At 45.7% G+C, this 17,554-nt stretch overlaps 1 protein-coding gene across 3 annotated transcripts in view; it reads right to left on the bottom strand.

Moving 5' to 3' along the window:
• FBN3 (fibrillin 3) overlaps nt 1-17,554 on the bottom strand; it is a 518,221-nt gene that overhangs the window by 310,331 nt on the left and 190,336 nt on the right. Inside the window, exon 1 of one of the 3 annotated variants that reach the window (XM_033955283.1) lies at nt 2,137-2,321. The exons of the other annotated variants lie outside the window; for them this stretch is intronic. The gene's annotated coding sequence lies outside the window, so the exon portion shown is untranslated. Of the gene's footprint in view, nt 1-2,136; nt 2,322-17,554 lie in introns of those variants that run through there. 3 annotated transcript variants of the gene reach the window in all.

Here is a 17,554-nt window from a genome sequence, read left to right as displayed (position 1 = left end):
CAGGTCTTTATCTGCCGTCATTTACTATGTAAAGGCATGCTAAGCTCATTTCTTAGAACAGTTTAGTAAAAGGACCCTAAATTTATTACAAGTATTCTCGTATATCACCCTGATCAAAGACCCTGCATTATTTAAAACTGAATGAATAGAAACAGCATTATTATGGAACGTTTTTGAGGGTGTCATATACTGTACAGTATGTATATGTATGTGTGTGTGTGTGTGTCTCCGTGTTTATGTGCAATTCCATGTATATTAGGGGCCATATGATGTCCCTATGTATCTACTACTACTATTTAACATTTCTATAGCGCCGATAGGCATACATAGCACTGTACAACAACATATTTAAGAGACGGGTCCGCTCTCAGTAGAGCTTTAAAATTTAAATTACAGATAACAGGTCAAGTAGGGCCTTAGGAGTTTTCTCAGGGTGAGGGAGTTATGAGTTAAATGCATTCTTGAAGAGGAGAGCTTTTACTCTGGATCTGAATAGTATCGCATATGTGTGCCCAGGGAACAAACCTCAGTTCAAAAACACATTCAGAATAACATAATTAATGGAGGTGAAAATCCCACCCCTCAATAAGGATGGAAAGCAAACCCCCTACTCCAAAGCTGGTCTTGAGCAGAGAATTTTAGCAGCAAGCGAGATAATTTGGTCTTTCCCATAAGTCACTCAGGCAGAATTATTTCATTCAAACTCCAGAGGAAGTTTATACTAAGTGCAAACACATTTCTACTGCCCGGCATTGTGGTGAGCGGGATTTGCAGAGATGACAAAAAAAAAATTCCCAAGCTTTCAGTTCTCTTACATTAAAAAAAAAATAGTCTCCTGCCTCCCCTCCAGCCAATAAAAAATAAAAAGGCATCTTTGACCTAACATCTCAGTGGGGAGCTGGGTAGAGACTCACTGCCCCACTGCAGCTTTCTGAAGTCCCAAATCATCTGAAGTTGTTTTATGTTAATTGATCCAAAAGAAAACACTATCGGATCTTTTGTTGTAACTCGACAGAGCCTTGTGCTCGAATCCCCTTTAGCAGCAGGCTGGAGAGATTCTGTACAAGCCAAAATTATTTTCTGTTCTCGGCAGCAGCCCCAAAGTGTTTCTGGGGACTGCAGTGATGACTGAGGAGAGGGGTCTATAAAAGGCTTGGAAACAAAAGGGATGATTTTAAGTGGTCTCAAATTTCCCGGCACCCCCAAATAAACCATCTAAGCCAGAATGCCACATTTGAACAGTTCTAAAATGCATCACTCCAAAGCGCTCACACAAAAATATAACCCTTAAAGCATCATACGGCAACATCTCTTTGAAAAATAAACGTGGAAAAATAAAAACCGAGGAAGGCTTGTGCCTCATCAGGCCTTTCAGAGGCAAGGAAGACAGGACAGGGCTAAAGTGGCGAGGAGAGGGAAAGAAGCAGAGAAAGTTTTGGCTCCAGATAACTCACTACAACAAAGAAACGCCCTCCCACTCAGTACACTAGCCAGGAAAAAAAAAATCCTTTTTATCTGGAACTGAGCTATGGCTTACAAAGAATAAAGCTTTATTTTTAATTTTTTTTTTTTATTTTTTTAGAAAACTTTTTTTTTTTCCTGTTTAAATGTCAGAGAAATTAACCACAAAGTTTCCAAATCTCTCTTCTTTGTGAGCAATCACAGCAAAAATATATATTTCTCTCTCTGAGGCATGCTACTCAGGAAACATTAAAGTCTAAAGCAGAACTTTAAGGTTATAAGCTCAATGAAAGAAAATTCCTTTCCTGGGGGGGGGGGGGGGGGGGGCAGACAAATGGTTTCCTGCTGTTAAAAACTAGCCCTGGTGGAATCTTGTTAACAAAATATTCATTAACCAGGAGAAAAGATATTTCAAAGTGGTCCTTTTGTGCAAGGGATGTGCCCACAGCTAAGGTCTAAAGCCGGAGGGTGGATTTTGATGTGAGCAGGGAAAAAAAAGTGATAAATGTCAAACCACAGGGCTGGAAAGGAAAGGGGGAAAAACGATTAGTGAACATTAAAGGTAAAAAGTCAATTCCAACTGAACAGAAATAGATCAGATCTTAGCTTGCAAAGAAGGCATGAGACTGAATTTTGTGGAAGAGAAGGTGGGGGGGGAAAAAAAGATGAAAATACCTTCTTCGGTGCTGGAATTGGTGGGGTACCCCAAGATCCTTTGTTTGGTGGAGATGAGGGCAGAGAAGCGAGAGAGTGAAATGCCCCTTACTCTAGGAGGAAAGGGAATAGGTAGAGAGGCTGTTCTAGCTTGGGCTGAGGGGAGGGCTTTGCAGCCGGGGTGCAGAAGGAGGGAGAGGAGCAGGGGCAGGCCTCCTGCATTCTTCAGCCAAAAGGTTTTCACTTCAAGGAAAGGGGCTGGGTTAACTACTGGAGGCTCTAGCACCTCGATCCTCTTCCCCATGGGAAGGGAAGCCAGCAGCTGTAGCAGCAAGCACTGCAGCTGTATTTTAAGTTCATCCAAGTTGTTATTTTCTTTCTCTGTCTCCTTCTTTCAATCAGTGCCCTGGAAGATCTCTTGATGTCTCCAGAATGAAGGGCCTTTGCACTGATTGGCTAACTGAAGGGTTTGTTGTTTTTTGTTTTTTTTTTTTTCTTTTTAGCTCACTTTACAGAGAGGTAATATGATTTTCTGAACTGGTCTGGCCATTGGTCAAAGGTCTTTCCAACCCAGCATCCTTTCCCAGGACAGGATATTAGGTTTCATAAATTCCAGGTTCCCTAGGTTAGATTTAAAAGATATACAAACCCCAGCAGACTCACTGAATAGAGACTGAAATAATACTTTTACAGGGTTAAGGTATTCTGAGGATGCAGCTTTCAGGGCTACTAGGCTTCGATATGGGCCAGGAAGGCTGCTTGTACCTGTTTTCTGTGGGTTTGTGCTGTCGGCCAGCAGCAGGGATTCTGTGCCATGCCTTTTTGTCATATTGTTTTGCTTACATGATGAAAAAAGGAATGTTTCATTCAGGATTGTGAAACATGGATCACAGCACTCTGCAGTTTAAATCTGGCAAAACTGTTCATTCTCAACTCCGCCTTCCTCAGAAGAGAAGTCAAGGACTCCCCCCCTTTCCATCCCCTTTCTAGATTCCCTGGGATTCAAGGAGCGGTACTGGGCAGATACTGAAATTCCAGAGGTCACAAAGTAGAAATGAACCTAGAGGAGGACTTTGGAATCTGGTCGGAAGGACAGTGTTTCAGATGTGCCATGTTTCCTGGCTGTTGACTCTAGGAGATGCTCAGAGACATGGCCTACAGCAGTGGTTCCCATGAGAGAGATTTGCATATAATGGAAGTGAGAGGCATGCAAATCTGCTCCATGCATATTCATTAGTGCTAGCCTGAAAAACCCGATTGGCCTGGTGGTCCTCCAGACAGGGTTGAAAACCACTGGCCTACAGGTTAAATCCATTGCTTTCAGCTTCTTATGAGGTCAGAGTCAAAGCACGTACATGACGTTAAGAAGACTGCAAGATAGTGACTCCAGCATAGAGAAGCTTCATCCCTCAGCTGATCAGCTCACAGCAGGTCACAGGTTAACATACATAATATACAGTTAACAGGTTACAATTGCAATAGTTACAGTACAAGTATTTTGATACACGTTTTTATCCTAAGTCGACACATCCCAGGTAATCTAGAAAAGGGAGGGATCTAATACCAATACATAATACAGTACTCCCCTGATTATTCGCGGGGGTTCCGTTCCAGGAACTCCTTGCAAATCTCGAAAAACCGTGAATACGGTTTTTCATTGGGGGAGCCTGAAGAGAGCAGCGGGAGAGAGCAAGCATGAGAGAAGCCGGAGCGCCGCGAGTGCAGGAAATCACTCGCAGTATGCTCTGGACCGCCTCTTCCTGCACTAAGTCGGACCTTATCCAATCAGGAGCTGTGTGTCAAAGCAGCTCCTGATTGGATAAGGCCCGACTTAGTGCAGGAAGAGGCGGTTGGAGCGTACTGCAAGTGATTTCCTGCACTCACGGCGCTCCAGCTGCTCTCTCCTGCCTCTCCCGCTGCCCTCATCCTTGTTGGCGGTTTGTGGTCCGAAAATACCGTGAATGACCGGGACCGTGAACCGCCGACCGCAAACGACCGGGGGAACACCGTATACACTTCAATTTGCCATCGTTACAGTACAAGGTTTTTCAATAAAAGCTTTTATCCTAACTCGACACATACCGAAGGATCCAGTACCAATATACTAGTGGTACCTTGGATTACGAGCATAATCCGTTCCAGGAGCATGCTCGTAATCCAAAATGCTCATTTATCAAAGCGAGTTTCCCCATAGGAAATAATGGAAACTCGCTTTGATACGTTCCCCCCCCCCCTGAGGCCAGGGCGCTGCTCCCCCCCGATTCACAAAGTCCCCCCCCCCCGTGTGATCCGGCACCCCCCGTGAGAACAGGCTACCCCCCCGCCCGACCAACTTTAACTCACCCCCCCGTCTGGCACCGGCACGAGAACCACTCCCCCCCACTCGCAAAGGCCCCCCCCCCCCGCTCGAATTGGCACCCCCCGCCCGACCAACTTTAACTCACCCCCCCCCCTTTTGGCACCGGCACGCAGCCCACAAGTGCCGGTGCCGCTTGAAGATCTTCTTCTTCCCAGTCTCTGCCGGCTTTGAGCATGCATCTGCACATGCTCAAGCCCTTCTAATTCTCCCTCTCGCCGAGTGCCAAAGGGGGGTTGAGGTAAAGTTGGACGGGCGGGGGGTTCCTGTTCTCACGGGGGGGGGGGGTGCCAATTCGAGCGGGGGGGGAGCGATGCCGGTTATCGGGGGTGCTCGCAAATCGAGTCAACACTCGGTTTGCGAGACACGTTTTGCGAGAATGTTTTGTTCGTCTTGCAAAACACTCGCAAACTGGGTTACTCGCAAACCGAGGTTTGACTGTACATTATTTTGGAATCCATTGGTCGTAGGTAGGGGAGTTAAGTGAAGAGTTATGTTTTTATTGCTTTCCTAAAGTTGAGGAGTCCTTCAAAAGATCTGATCTGGGGAGGAGGGGGGGGGGCAGTTGATTCTGTTTAGTTAACTGTACTCCCAAATATGTTTGTTAACTTGAATGTTTTTATTGACTAATGTACACCGCATAGAAGTCTGATTAGGCGGTATAACAAATTTTTTTAATAAACTTGAAACTTGAATGTTGTTTGGCGGTTTGCAATTGAAGGGCACGACCAGGGGGTGATTTGAGGCATATAGCAGCAGTAAGGAACAGTTTTCCACTGAGCTAGTACTGACTCAATTCCTAATTAAAGGCTGGTCAAAACCAGCCTGAAATTCTAATTCGGCCATATTTTAGTTTTGGCTAAAAAATATGAATGCATTTTTGGCTGACACTGAAACTCCCCTCTGATCAAAATCACTGCCTATTCTTCTCCCACACTGATGCCTTCCAACCACCCCAAGGCCCTCTCCAGGCCAACCTCAGGTAACCTAATGGTCTAGTGGCCTAACTGGGGCAGGAGAGATTCACAGTTGCTCCTGCCTATGCCAGCTCCAATCTCAAAATGGCTGCAGCAACCTTCAGCAACAGTCTTACTTACAATCTTGGCTGTGAATCACTCCTGCCCTGGTTAGGCCACTAGACCTCCAGAGTTTAAGGTAGACCCAAGGGAGGGAGATAGATGGGTGGGTCCAAGAAGGTAGAGGGGAGGCTGTGTGTGGTGGTAGCAGATGATTGGGAGTGGGTTCTGTTCCACTGAAAAAGTGGAAGACTAAACCTAGCTTTGTGAAGCAGTGAAAGAGAGAGAAGGAGACAGGACAGAGAAGGAAGAGAGGATTCTGGATAGAGGCAGAAGAAAGAGAACAAGGCTGGGATGGGGGAATAGTAATGAGGATGAGGCAGGATGGAGGAGACAGAGAAGATCAGGGGGCTCAGGTAGAGAGGACTAAACAAAGATATAGAGACATTCACACACACATGGCGATGAAGAGAACAGGTACTGAGATAAAGAGAAGACAGGAAGGACTGGACTAAGGATGGAAAGGGCAGGAAGACTGATTATTGGGTGAGGGAGACTAAACTTGGCTCTGTGAAACAGAGAGAAAAGGAAAAAATGGAGATAGGACAGAAAAGGGATAGAGGTTAGACTTTTTCCCAAGGCTGGCATTCAGACATTTAAGTGCTGGGGACAAAAGCAGGGCAGTAGATGTGGTAGTTGCATAATCTGGAAAACGTTGCTCTAATTTCACCCTTGTAAAATACCAAAGACAATGCCTGTTACGAGGTTAGAATCTTGGTCCATCTGTAACCCAAGAAGCAGATTCACCTCCTATATATAAGCTTTTTCTGACACTGTGACTTCAGCTTTGGCTGTTGGAGGTGGAGCAATTGTATAAAAGCTTCACTGTGAATCAAACTCACTTTCTCAGACCAGGGCTGCTATGCTCATTATCCTGCTCAGAGCTGGTGCAACCGAACTATGGTGCAAACTGTGTATTTACATAGGGCAGACAGCAATTCGTAGCTGACTAAGCTGAGCCACTCTAGGATTCAGTTGCAGAGGTCTTGGGGTCAGTGGCGTATCAAGGCGGGGGTGCGACCGCCCTTTGTGCACAGTTGGCCGGGTCAGGAACCTCCAGCACTTCAGCGCCGGCTGCCGGTCCACCCCTGCAGCCAAGAAAAAGGCTATGAAGCCGGCAGGAGTGGCAAAAGCATCTTTTAAGGAACACCCTCCCGATCTGGTTCTATCTCACCCCCTTCGTGATGCCACCGGATAGCGTTCTCAGCCATTGATCAGTGGCGTCACGAAGGTGGTGGGATAGAGCTGGATTGGGAGGGTGTTCCTTAAAGGACGCTTTCGCTACTCCCGCCAGCTTCTTAGCCTTTTTCGAAACGTAGCAGTGGCGTACCAAGGGGGGTGGGGGGTGTCAAAACAATGATGGGCCGGGGGGGGGGTCAAAAAAATGATGGGCCCTGGGTGTCACATACCCTAGGTATGCTTGGGGTGCAGCCTGGTTTTTATCTCAGTACTAGCTTTTTGTGCCACATGAGGCTAGACTCATGGTATGGAGACAGAGATTGTATCTGAATTCAAGAAAGTGTGGAATAGGCACATGGGATCTGTTAGAGGAAGAGATAATGGTTACTGCAGATGGGCAGACTGGATGAGCCATTTGGCCTTTATCTGCCATCATGTTTCTATATTTCTATCTCACAAGTCTGGCCTTGCCTGGCACATGAAACTGACTACCATACGTGCAGCTTCTTCTGTCAGGTGGGGACAGTCAAGACGATAAAACCAAGCTGAATTGAAGATTGGGGTAGGAAGGGGAATGGAGGAGAAAGTGAGGCAGAGTAGACTTCAAGGCAAGAACAAATATTCCACAGATTTAATGATGGGAGAGATCTTTCCAGGAATAATGAAGTGAGGGCAGGTATGGTGAGAGTTTTGCAAAAATAGGAGGCTGTGGAAAGACCTTTTTAGGGTTGAAAAAGAGGAAAACATCTTTTTCTCTCGCTTTCCTTCTCTGCTTCACATCCCAGATTTGAGACAGGACAGAGAAGGGAGAGAGGATCCTGACAGAAAGAAAACAAGCTTGGTACGGGGGGAGGGGGAGGCAAGATGGAGGCTATAGAGATTAGGGGGCTCAAGTAGAAAGGACGAAATAAGAGGACACAGATTGAGAGAGAAAGAAGCATACAAAATGATCAAGAGGGCAGAGACTGAGATGGAAAGCAAAAAGAGGACCAAATCTTCCCCAAGTGGCTATACCTTTTGCAGACATTACCGTTATTTCTCCTGAAGAAGGATATCGCATGTCTCTGTAGACTAGTTGTTTCCTTTTGTTGGGGGGGAGGGAGGAAGAGAGGTAAGATGAACAGGGCATTTTTACAGGGTTCTTGGTCCACTGGGTCTCCTTCATGTACACCTTTATAATATGGCCTGTTTGCTCCATCATTTGCGGGACTGGTTTTTTGATAGTTCTCAGTTCACCGATGTAGCTTTAGAACAGAATTATTTTTTCCCTGGAATCTGATCTATCTTCTGCATGAAAGTGGAACTGGAGTATTGGGTTCCAGGCTGTGTAGTTATTTGGTTTGGCATCTCTGACGCGCTTGGAGGTGTCTCTCCTCCCTCTGGGGGCAGGCTCATTCCAGTACGGTTCTCTTACTCCTCGTCAGTAACGTGGACTTTAGTGCTGGTCAGGACAATGTAGTGTTTAAATGTTGGGCTTTGCAACTTGGGACAATTTCTTATGGCTGAAGGTAAGCATTCTCCCTTTCCGGCTCTCCAGTTGTCCTGGTCCTTGAGTGCTACTGATCATTTCGCTTACTGGCAACTCTCTCACTATATAGCTTCCTTGCCCTTAACATGACTTTTCTCGCTACTCTGCAGGATTTCTTTATTGATGCTAACTGGGATTGGCTTTCAGTGTCTCAGTATCATCGCCGACTAGTGGCTTTGCAACCATGGAGAGATTATCAGCAGTTGCTGTCCTTATGGACTCAAGACCTGGGTGGTTGCCCTCATTTGGCGTCTCTGTCTCCTCTGGTGCGGCTGATTACCTGGGTAGTGCAAAGTGCAGAGCTCCAGGAATGCCAATTTAGAGTTCTATATAGGGGATATGTTTCCCAGAAACAGGCCTTCCATGCTGGGTGTTCTACCATGCCCAAATACCTTAAATGTCACCGGGTTGATAACTCTTTGGCGCATGGCTTGTGGTCTTGTGCAAAGATTAATGCCTTTTGGCTAGATGTCCATATGTACCTCCAATCACTGGTAGGCTATACCCTGCCAGGTCAAATTGAGGGGATTATTTTTCTGGCTAAAAGTTATTTTGGGGGGTCACTCTGCCGGAGACAATTTGCTCCTTAGCAAAGGTTACATTGTGGGGAAGCAGTGTATTCTGAATCTCTAGTTGCAGACTCCCCACCCAGACTCTGGTATTAGCGCAATAGATTTCATCTTTTAATGATCTGGGAATCTATGTTGGCCTGGTTCTCCAGACACCGGAGTAAGATCTTTTTGTCTGTTTGGTCTTCTTATTTAGTTACTCTATCCCCTACTATCAGGAGTCAAATTGTAAATAGACTGCGGAAGCCAGCGGTGGCCTTAATGCCTGTTACTTGAGGCTTGATGAGGGGGGGGGAAGGGGGGAGTGTGTGTGTGTGGGGGGGGAGGGATTATACAATGGGATAGTTTATTTGGCTGAGTCTGGGTTATAAGAACCCAAACCTGGACTCTGTTGAACCTTTGTAGTAGTGCTGCCCGATTCGCAATTCAAATCGATTCACCAATTCATTTCAGGTGAATCGATTCGAATCAATTCGTTTTTGTAATAAATTGGCCTAGACGATTTGGGGCCCAACCCTCCTCCCCATGTCTTCAGGTTTCCTAAAGCAGGAGCGGCAGCGCTGCCTCTTGCTGGCCGTCCACTGCCGCTGCCGCTCCTACTTTAGGGGGCAATGGAGAAATGGTCAGTCGTCTTCAATGCAAGACCCGCGCACCTGTCCTGAGCTCTATTCCACCCCCCTGCAGGATCCGGTACTTACTTACCCTGCTAGTTCCCAAACACACTGCACGTGTTCACTGTCAGGGCCGTGGGCAGTGTTAGAAACACTCTGCCTTCGTGAGCCCTGAAAGATTTTCCTCTGCTCTTCGCCTGTGTTATAGGTAAGCGCTTTCATTTTCTTCATTAAGGCTGTGCTCATTAGTAGGGCTTATGCTTATTTTATGTTCTTTTTTGGAGGCTAGTAGTATTTCTAAAGTTCATCACACGTTAGCTTGCCACAAGATGCTTTTAGTTTTCTTTCCGCTCTGTCTCCCCTATCATTTTGCTTATGCAGGGCCGGTGGACAGCTTCCCTCCCATCGGGTAGCAAATTACATTATGTATCTTTTATATTTATATTTTTTTTTTAGTTTTTTAGTTTGTAGTCCCCTGATAGTTTCTCTCCAATCAGATAGTGAGTTTCACTTTCTTATGGGCTTTTTTGCTTCATCTTCTCTCTGGGGGTTTATATCAGATTCTCTCCAATCGAGTAGCATGTTAAATTTTGTAATATTCTCTTATTATTTAATTTGTAGTCTGACTGGTTCTCTCCCATCGGGTAGTGTATTTTTAGTTTTTATATTTTTGACTCGTTTACTCTGGGGATTTTAGATAGTTCCTTGCTGATATTTATTTCATGGTATTTTCATGTTGTGCCCTTTTCTGTTTCCCTTTCATTAGCAGCACCAGCATGCAGAGATGGCATGGGAGAATAGAGTTCTGGACATGTGAGCAGGCCCAGATGAGTGGGACAGGCTGGAGGGAGAGAGATTGACCTGTGGGGAAGTAGTCAGAGAAACTGCTGGAGTTTGGTTGGGAAATGTTAACAAGAGAAAGGGGGTCTAAAAACAGAGGAGAGGGCGAGAGATGGTGGACAATGAGATTTAGGGAGGGATGGAACAGAAAGGGAGAGAATTTGGATACAACTAAAGGGAGACCTGGTGGACCCTGGTGGGGAAGGAGGGAGAGATGCTGAATGAAATAGTGGTTGAGAAAAGGAGAGATGGTGGATCTAGGGATGGTGGGGTCTATCGCTGCAGCTGTGGGGATGGAGGTGAAAAAAGGAAAGATGCCAGACCTCCTGGGGAGGGAAGGGAAATGGAAGGGGAGGACAGAGATGGAAGATGGATGGTTAGCACAGAGAAAGGAGGAAACAACAAATGGGCAGGAGACCCTGGCAAGCAAGTTATCAGAAAACAACCAGAGCCTGGGACCAACATGATTTCAATAATGACCAGATAACAAAAGGTAGAAAAAATAATTTTATTTTCTGTTTTGTGACTACAATATGTCAGATTTGAAATGTGTATCCTGCCAGAGCTGGTGTTAGACAACAAGCGTGAACTAGGACCTAAGAGAGGAAAAGTCTATTTTGTTTGCTTATTTTGTTACACCACCAGTGTGGGTAAGAGAGGGCAAAGGGGATAAAGAGGCTATAAAAGGGATGAAAAGGCTATAAAATAAACCCATCAAGATGTTTGGGAAAAAAACAAAAACAACAAGCCACTCAATTGGGCAGAAAAATCGAATTATCGAAAAATCGATTCAATAGGCCAAATCGAATCAAAATTTTTTTCCTGAATCGGGCAGCACTACTTTGTAGTATCTGTTAGGTTTTGTTATACTTTGCTTATTTGGAAAATGTTGTATCTGTTTGCTATGCTTTATTTTCTTGAATAAACTGTTTAAAAAGAAAAAAGAGAGGACTGAATCAAGGATGGAAAGAAAGGGAAAGAGAATTGGTTATTAGTTGGAGGTGGGGGGGGGGGGGAGGAGAGATGACTGGAGAGAGAATGGTGAAAGATGCAGGGAGGGTGAGATTCAGGAAGATAATGTAGGAGGTAAAGGATTAGTCATGGAGGTGACACCATAGCAGAAAGAAGAAGAAGAAAAAAAAAAACAATGAATAGGGAGAGTGGGCAGAAAAATGAAAAATTGTACAAGTAAAGAAGAGGAGAAGAAAAAAAAAACCCAAGAGAGAAGCAGGAGATGTGAGCAGAAAGAGAGAAGGAAGAAAAAATATTAAAATATCCACTCTGAAGGAAAGGGATAGTGAGATCCAGGACTGGTCCAACAGTATTTAAATCTTAGGTGAATCTTCAGCCATGCTCTCTCCAGTAGTCCAGTGTCTTCCATTCCCTAACTCTCCCAAGTGTTTAATAGGGATGGGGAGTTGTAGTGACAGCAGAAATGTCAAGTATGTCATTGCATGTCATTACCAAATGAATACAAGCTGAACCCCCCCCCCCTAAGATAACATGCTGTTCATTGATAAAAGTGCACACTAGCTGGAGAGAGGGCACAATAATGGAACCAGCACAAATGTGCAAATCCTTGTGCATGCATAGACATGTGTGTACATTGATACCCTACTGAAGTGTCTCTCAAATGTTCTCGAGCCGGGGCACACTAAAGGTAGTGGCCATGGCTTGAGGCACCCAGAAATGCGCGGACGTTGCCGTGATGACATCACACAGATGTATGACATCATCACATTGACGTCCGCACATGTGCAGAGGCCCTCCAGATGGGCCCTGAGACGCCAGTAGGGGGTACAAGCAGGGAAGAGGGCCGGAGAGGAGAGGAACTGGCGCCAGCTGATTGCTTACAGTAGTGTTTCTCAACTACTTCAAGCTAAGTACCCCCCCAAGTCTAACAAATATCAACTGAGTATCCCAACCACAGACCTCCCTAGGCCCACCCAAGCTCTGCCTCAGATCCCTCCCCTTTACTAACTGTAATGCAATTTTTTCCATTCATTTTTCATATACACACAATATACACAGCAGATATAAATTCTCAAAACTGACACATTTCAATCACTATATTGAAAATAAAATAATTTTACCTACAGGCAATCCTCTGCAGGCTGCTGTAATTAGCTTTAAAAGGCGAGACCGGGAGGCCAGGTGGGAAGCCGGAGGACACTAGAGAAAAGGGGGAAACATGCAGGCCTTCGGCGAATCAGGCAGCGCTGGTGCTATACCGCATAGGGAAGTCAGCTGGCAGGCGCACCTCTTCTCCTCAGTGTGCCGTGGCACACTTGGAATCTCAGGAGGCACACAGTTTGAGATACACTGCCCTACTGGGAAAAGCGCGCAGTGCACCCTGCTTCTGAAATAATGCTTTCTCTTTCCACCTCATATGAAATATTTCTAAAAGGTGTGCATCATTGTCAGTGAATGATAATATAGTCAGAAAAACTCAATTATAATGGTTCTCATAAGCAACAAGGGAAACTACATAAATACTAATAAATAAATGCATGAAATGAAAATTTTCTGTCTGCCTGTCTGCGACCGGCAGCAGCAGAAGGCTATTAAACTCTATAAAGGGAGCAAGACTCAAGCAAATGGTTTTGGAGCCAACTAGGGTATCAGGCAATTCTGGACCTGATACTTACCAACGGAGAAAGTGTCACAGAGATCTCGGTGAGAGAAATGTTGGCCTCCAGTGACCACAACATGGTGTGGTTCAATCTCAGAAAAGGTTTCACCAAATCTAACACATTAACCAAGGTCCTCAGCTTCAAGGACACCAACTTCGAGGACATGGGGGATTTCATCCATCAGTCGCTGCAAAACCAAGCAGAAACAGATAATGTAGAGGACATGTGGTCAACTCTGAAAGCTACCATACAAGAAGCAAAAAACCGATATATTAAATCAGTAAGTAAACGGCGAAGAAACAATAAACCACAGTGGTTCTCTGCGGAGATCTCAAACCTCATAAAAGAGAAGAAAAGAGCATTCATCTCCTACAAACAATCAGGGAAGCAGGACTCCAGGAAAGACTATCTGGCCAAGTCAAGAGCCGTCAAAACAGCAATCAGAGAGGCCAAATTCCGAATGGAGGAGAATCTAGCGAAGAACATCAAGAAGGGCGATAAATCATTCTTCAGGTATATTAGTGACAGAAACAGGAACACAGGCGGGATAGTACGCCTTAGGAAACCAGACGGGAACTATGTAGAATCGGACTCCGAAAAAGCTAAACTTTTAAATGAATACTTCTGCTCAGTCTTCACCCATGAGGTGCCGGGATCCGGCCCTCAGCTGCAGACAGGGGATAGCTCGGTAGACCCGTTTTGTAATTTCAAGTTTACGCCCAGCAGTGTCTATAGTGAGCTGTCCAAACTCAAGGTTGACAAAGCGATGGGGCCAGACAACCTACACCCTAGGGTACTCAGGGAGTTAAGTGACGCCATGGCGGGACCGCTATCTGCACTCTTCAATCTCTCCCTTAGTACAGGTAGAGTCCCGTTAGACTGGAAAACAGCTAACGTCATTCCACTCCACAAAAAAGGATGCAGGACGGAGGCTGCGAACTACAGACCAGTGAGTCTCACATCAATAGTGAGCAAAGTAATGGAAACTCTAATCAAATGCCAATTGGATACGATCCTGAATGAGGATAATCTACGAGATCCCCGTCAACATGGATTTACAAAGGGGAGGTCCTGCCAATCCAACCTGATCAGCTTCTTTGACTGGGTGACGGGGAAGCTGGATATTGGGGAGTCCCTGGACATCGTGTACTTGGACTTCAGCAAAGCATTCGATAGCGTACCATACCGCAGATTGTTGAGCAAGATGAGCTCTATAGGATTGGGTGACACATTGACTGCATGGGTTGGGGACTGGCTTGGAGGTAGACTTCAGAGGGTGGTGGTGAACGGCACCCCCTCCGAAACGACGGAGGTGATCAGTGGAGTGCCGCAGGGCTCGGTCTTAGGCCCGATCCTATTCAACATCTTCATAAGGGACTTGGCTGAGGGGCTTCAAGGTAAATTAACATTATTCGCCGATGACGCCAAACTATGCAATATAGTAGGCAAGAGCACAACAGGGCCTGACAAAAACTCAATGCCCGACAGTATGACGCACGACCTTCTCCTGCTGGAACATTGGTCCAGGACCTGGCAACTAAGTTTCAATGCCAAAAAATGCAAGGTCATGCACCTTGGCAGCAAAAATCCATGCAAGACTTACACCCTTAATGGTGAGATCTTAGCAAGGACTGTAGCAGAACGAGACTTAGGGGTGATCATCAGTGAGGACATGAAGACTGCTAATCAAGTGGAGAAAGCTTCATCAAAGGCCAGACAAATCATAAGTTGTATACGCAGGAGTTTCGTCAGCCGTAAGCCCGAAGTCATAATGCCATTGTATAGATCCATAGTGAGACCCATCTGGAATACTGTGTACAATTCTGGAGGCCATATTACCGCAAAGATGTGCTGAGACTTGAGTCGGTCCAGCGAATGGCCACCCGGATGGTCTCAGGACTCATGGATCTCCCGTATGAAGAACGGCTGGATAAATTGCAGCTTTACACACTCGAGGAACGCAGAGAGAGGGGAGACATGATTGAGACGTTCAAATACCTCACTGGCCGTATCGAGGTTGAGGAGGATATCTTCTTTTTCAAAGGTCCCACGGCAACAAGAGGGCATCCGTGGAAAATCAGGGGCAGGAAATTGCATAGCGACACCAGGAAATACTTCTTCACCGAAAGGGTGGTTGATCGATGGAATAGTCTTCCACTACAGGTAATTGAGGCCAGCAGCCTGCCTGATTTTAAGACTAAATGGGATCGACATGTGGGATCTCTTCAGAGAAAGGTAAGGGAGGGTCATTTTGTGGGCAGACTAGATGGGCCGTGCCCTTATCTGCCGTCACTTTCTATGTTTCTATGTTTCTAATATCTAACATCTATCTAACCTGCTCTCAGGTATCCAAAATCTCTCTTTCCCTCTTCCCTTCACACTATGCTCACCATCTCTCCTTTCCTCTCTCCCTGCCCTCTGCTATGTCCAGTCTCTCTTCTTCCCTTCCACTTCACTCTCCATGTCCAGCATCTCCACTCTCCATGTCCAGCATCTCCACTCCTTCCCTTCCACCTTCCCCTGATGCCACTCATTCTATCTCCATCTTCCACCCAAGCAGAGGATTTGGTGTGGGGCCTTTGAGTACCCAAGCATGCTTCAGACTAGTGTTGCACAATTCAGAGAAAAATTTTTCGATTCGATTTAGTCTATTGAATTGATTTTTTGATTCGATTAACCAATCGGGTGGTTTGGTTTGTTTTTCAAATGTCCTGGCGGGTTTATTTTGCAGCCTCTTCACCTACCCCAACCCCTTTTGCCCTCTCCAACCCCATGCCAGTGCTGTAGTATAAATTTAAAAAAAAATTTCCTCTCTCTATTAGGTCCTAGATCATGATCGCTGGCTAACACCAGCCCTAGCAGGAAACACATTTCAAATTTGACATATTGTGATCACAAAATAGAAAATAACATTATTTTTTCTACCTTTTGTTGTCAGGTCATTTTATTATTCAAGTCATGTTGGTTTCAGGCTCTGGTTTCTGTTTGTCTTCTGTTAACTTGTTGGCCAATGTCTCCAGCCCATTTGACGTTTTCTTCTTTCTCTGTGCTCACCATCCATCTTCCATCTCTGTACCTTTCCTTCTACTGCCACATTCAGCATTTCTGTTTCTTTCCTACTGTCTACCATCTCTCTCTCTTTCTCTCTCTCGCACCCTACCTTGTGTTCTGGGTCAAACCTCTCTATTCCCCTCCATGCAACATCTCTCCCTTCCTCCCCTTCATTATCATGTGCAACATTTCTTTCTCTTTCCCCAGCATGCTCCATATCTCTCTTCTCTCCACCCTGTATCCAACATTTCTCCCTCTTCTCCATGCATGTCTTCCTCCCCTCCCCCCCATATGCAGGATTTCTCCCTCTCACCCCTTTCTACCTCTGTTGCAACTCTCCCTTTAGTCCATCCCATGTCCAACAATTCTTCATCTCTCCTCTCTCTACCCATGTGCAGCAGTTTCCTGCCTCCTATCCCCCTGTGCAGCAGCTTTTCATCCATCCCTCCTATCCCCCCTGTGCAGCACCGACCGACTCACCTCCTTCCGGGCTTCCTAAAGTAGTAGCGGTGGCGGTGGCTGGCTGGCAGAGACAGCATGTTGAACAGGCTGCTTGCAGCTTCTGCTGCGTTATCATGATGCGGTAGAGGGAAAGCCTCAGCAGGGCAGGCCAGGCCAGGAGTTCAGAGTGCTGCCTCTACTGGCCGGCCACCACCGTTGCTGCTGCTGCTTTAGGAGGCCCAGAGGTATGTCAGGACTCACTGAATTGGTGTGTCCGATTTTTTTAGAAAACGAATCGATTCAAATCGATTCACTGAAGTGAATCAACAAATCAGTTAGCACTACTTCAGACCTGCAGAGATTTGCCTCCTCCAACATAAGCATCCTATCAATAGAGATGGTAAAGAGCTAGCTTTAAGTTTGCATGGGTTCTCAAAGGTCTGCTGGTGTTTTGCCTTTCTTGTTGAGAATGCTGGTGCCATGCTGCCAAATCACCCCCTCCCCACCAAATTCTGATATCCTAGGTCAGGGGTAGGCAATTCCAGTCCTCGAGAGCCGGAGCCAGGTCAGGTTTTCAGGATATCCACAATAAATAAGCATAAAATAGATTTGCATCACACGGAAGCAGTGCATGTAAATCCATCTCATACATATTCATTGTGGATATCCTGAAAATCTGACCTGGCTCCAGCTCTCGAGGACCGGAATTGCCTACCCCTGTCCTAGGTGAATATTTACTTCACCTAGTGCAGGGTTGGCAAAGTCCCTTATCGAGGGCCACAATCCAGTCGGGTTTTCAGGATTTCCCCAATGAATATGCATGAGATCTATTTGCATGCACTGCTTTCATTGTATGCTAATAGATCTCATGCATATTCATTGTGGAAATTCTGAAAACCTGACTGGATTGCGGCCCTTGAGGAGGGACTTTGACACCCCTGACCTAGTGGCAGGACCATCCCTGGAGAGAACTGAAAAAGAAAAGTGAAACAGAAGATACAAGCCAGAGATAAACAAAACAAAAAACAGAAAAGAAGCGGAGAATGAGAAAAAACAGAGACACTGTGTGCTGGAAAATCGAGCCAGAAACACCAAATGCTGGAAATGTGCATTACCTTACAGAGAATATTAACATCTCATTAATGTAAAATATCT

The sequence above is a fragment of the Geotrypetes seraphini genome, chromosome 8, assembly GCF_902459505.1.
Source record: "Geotrypetes seraphini chromosome 8, aGeoSer1.1, whole genome shotgun sequence".
Lineage (NCBI taxonomy): Eukaryota > Metazoa > Chordata > Amphibia > Gymnophiona > Dermophiidae > Geotrypetes > Geotrypetes seraphini.
This window is presented reverse-complemented; position numbering and strand designations above follow the sequence as displayed.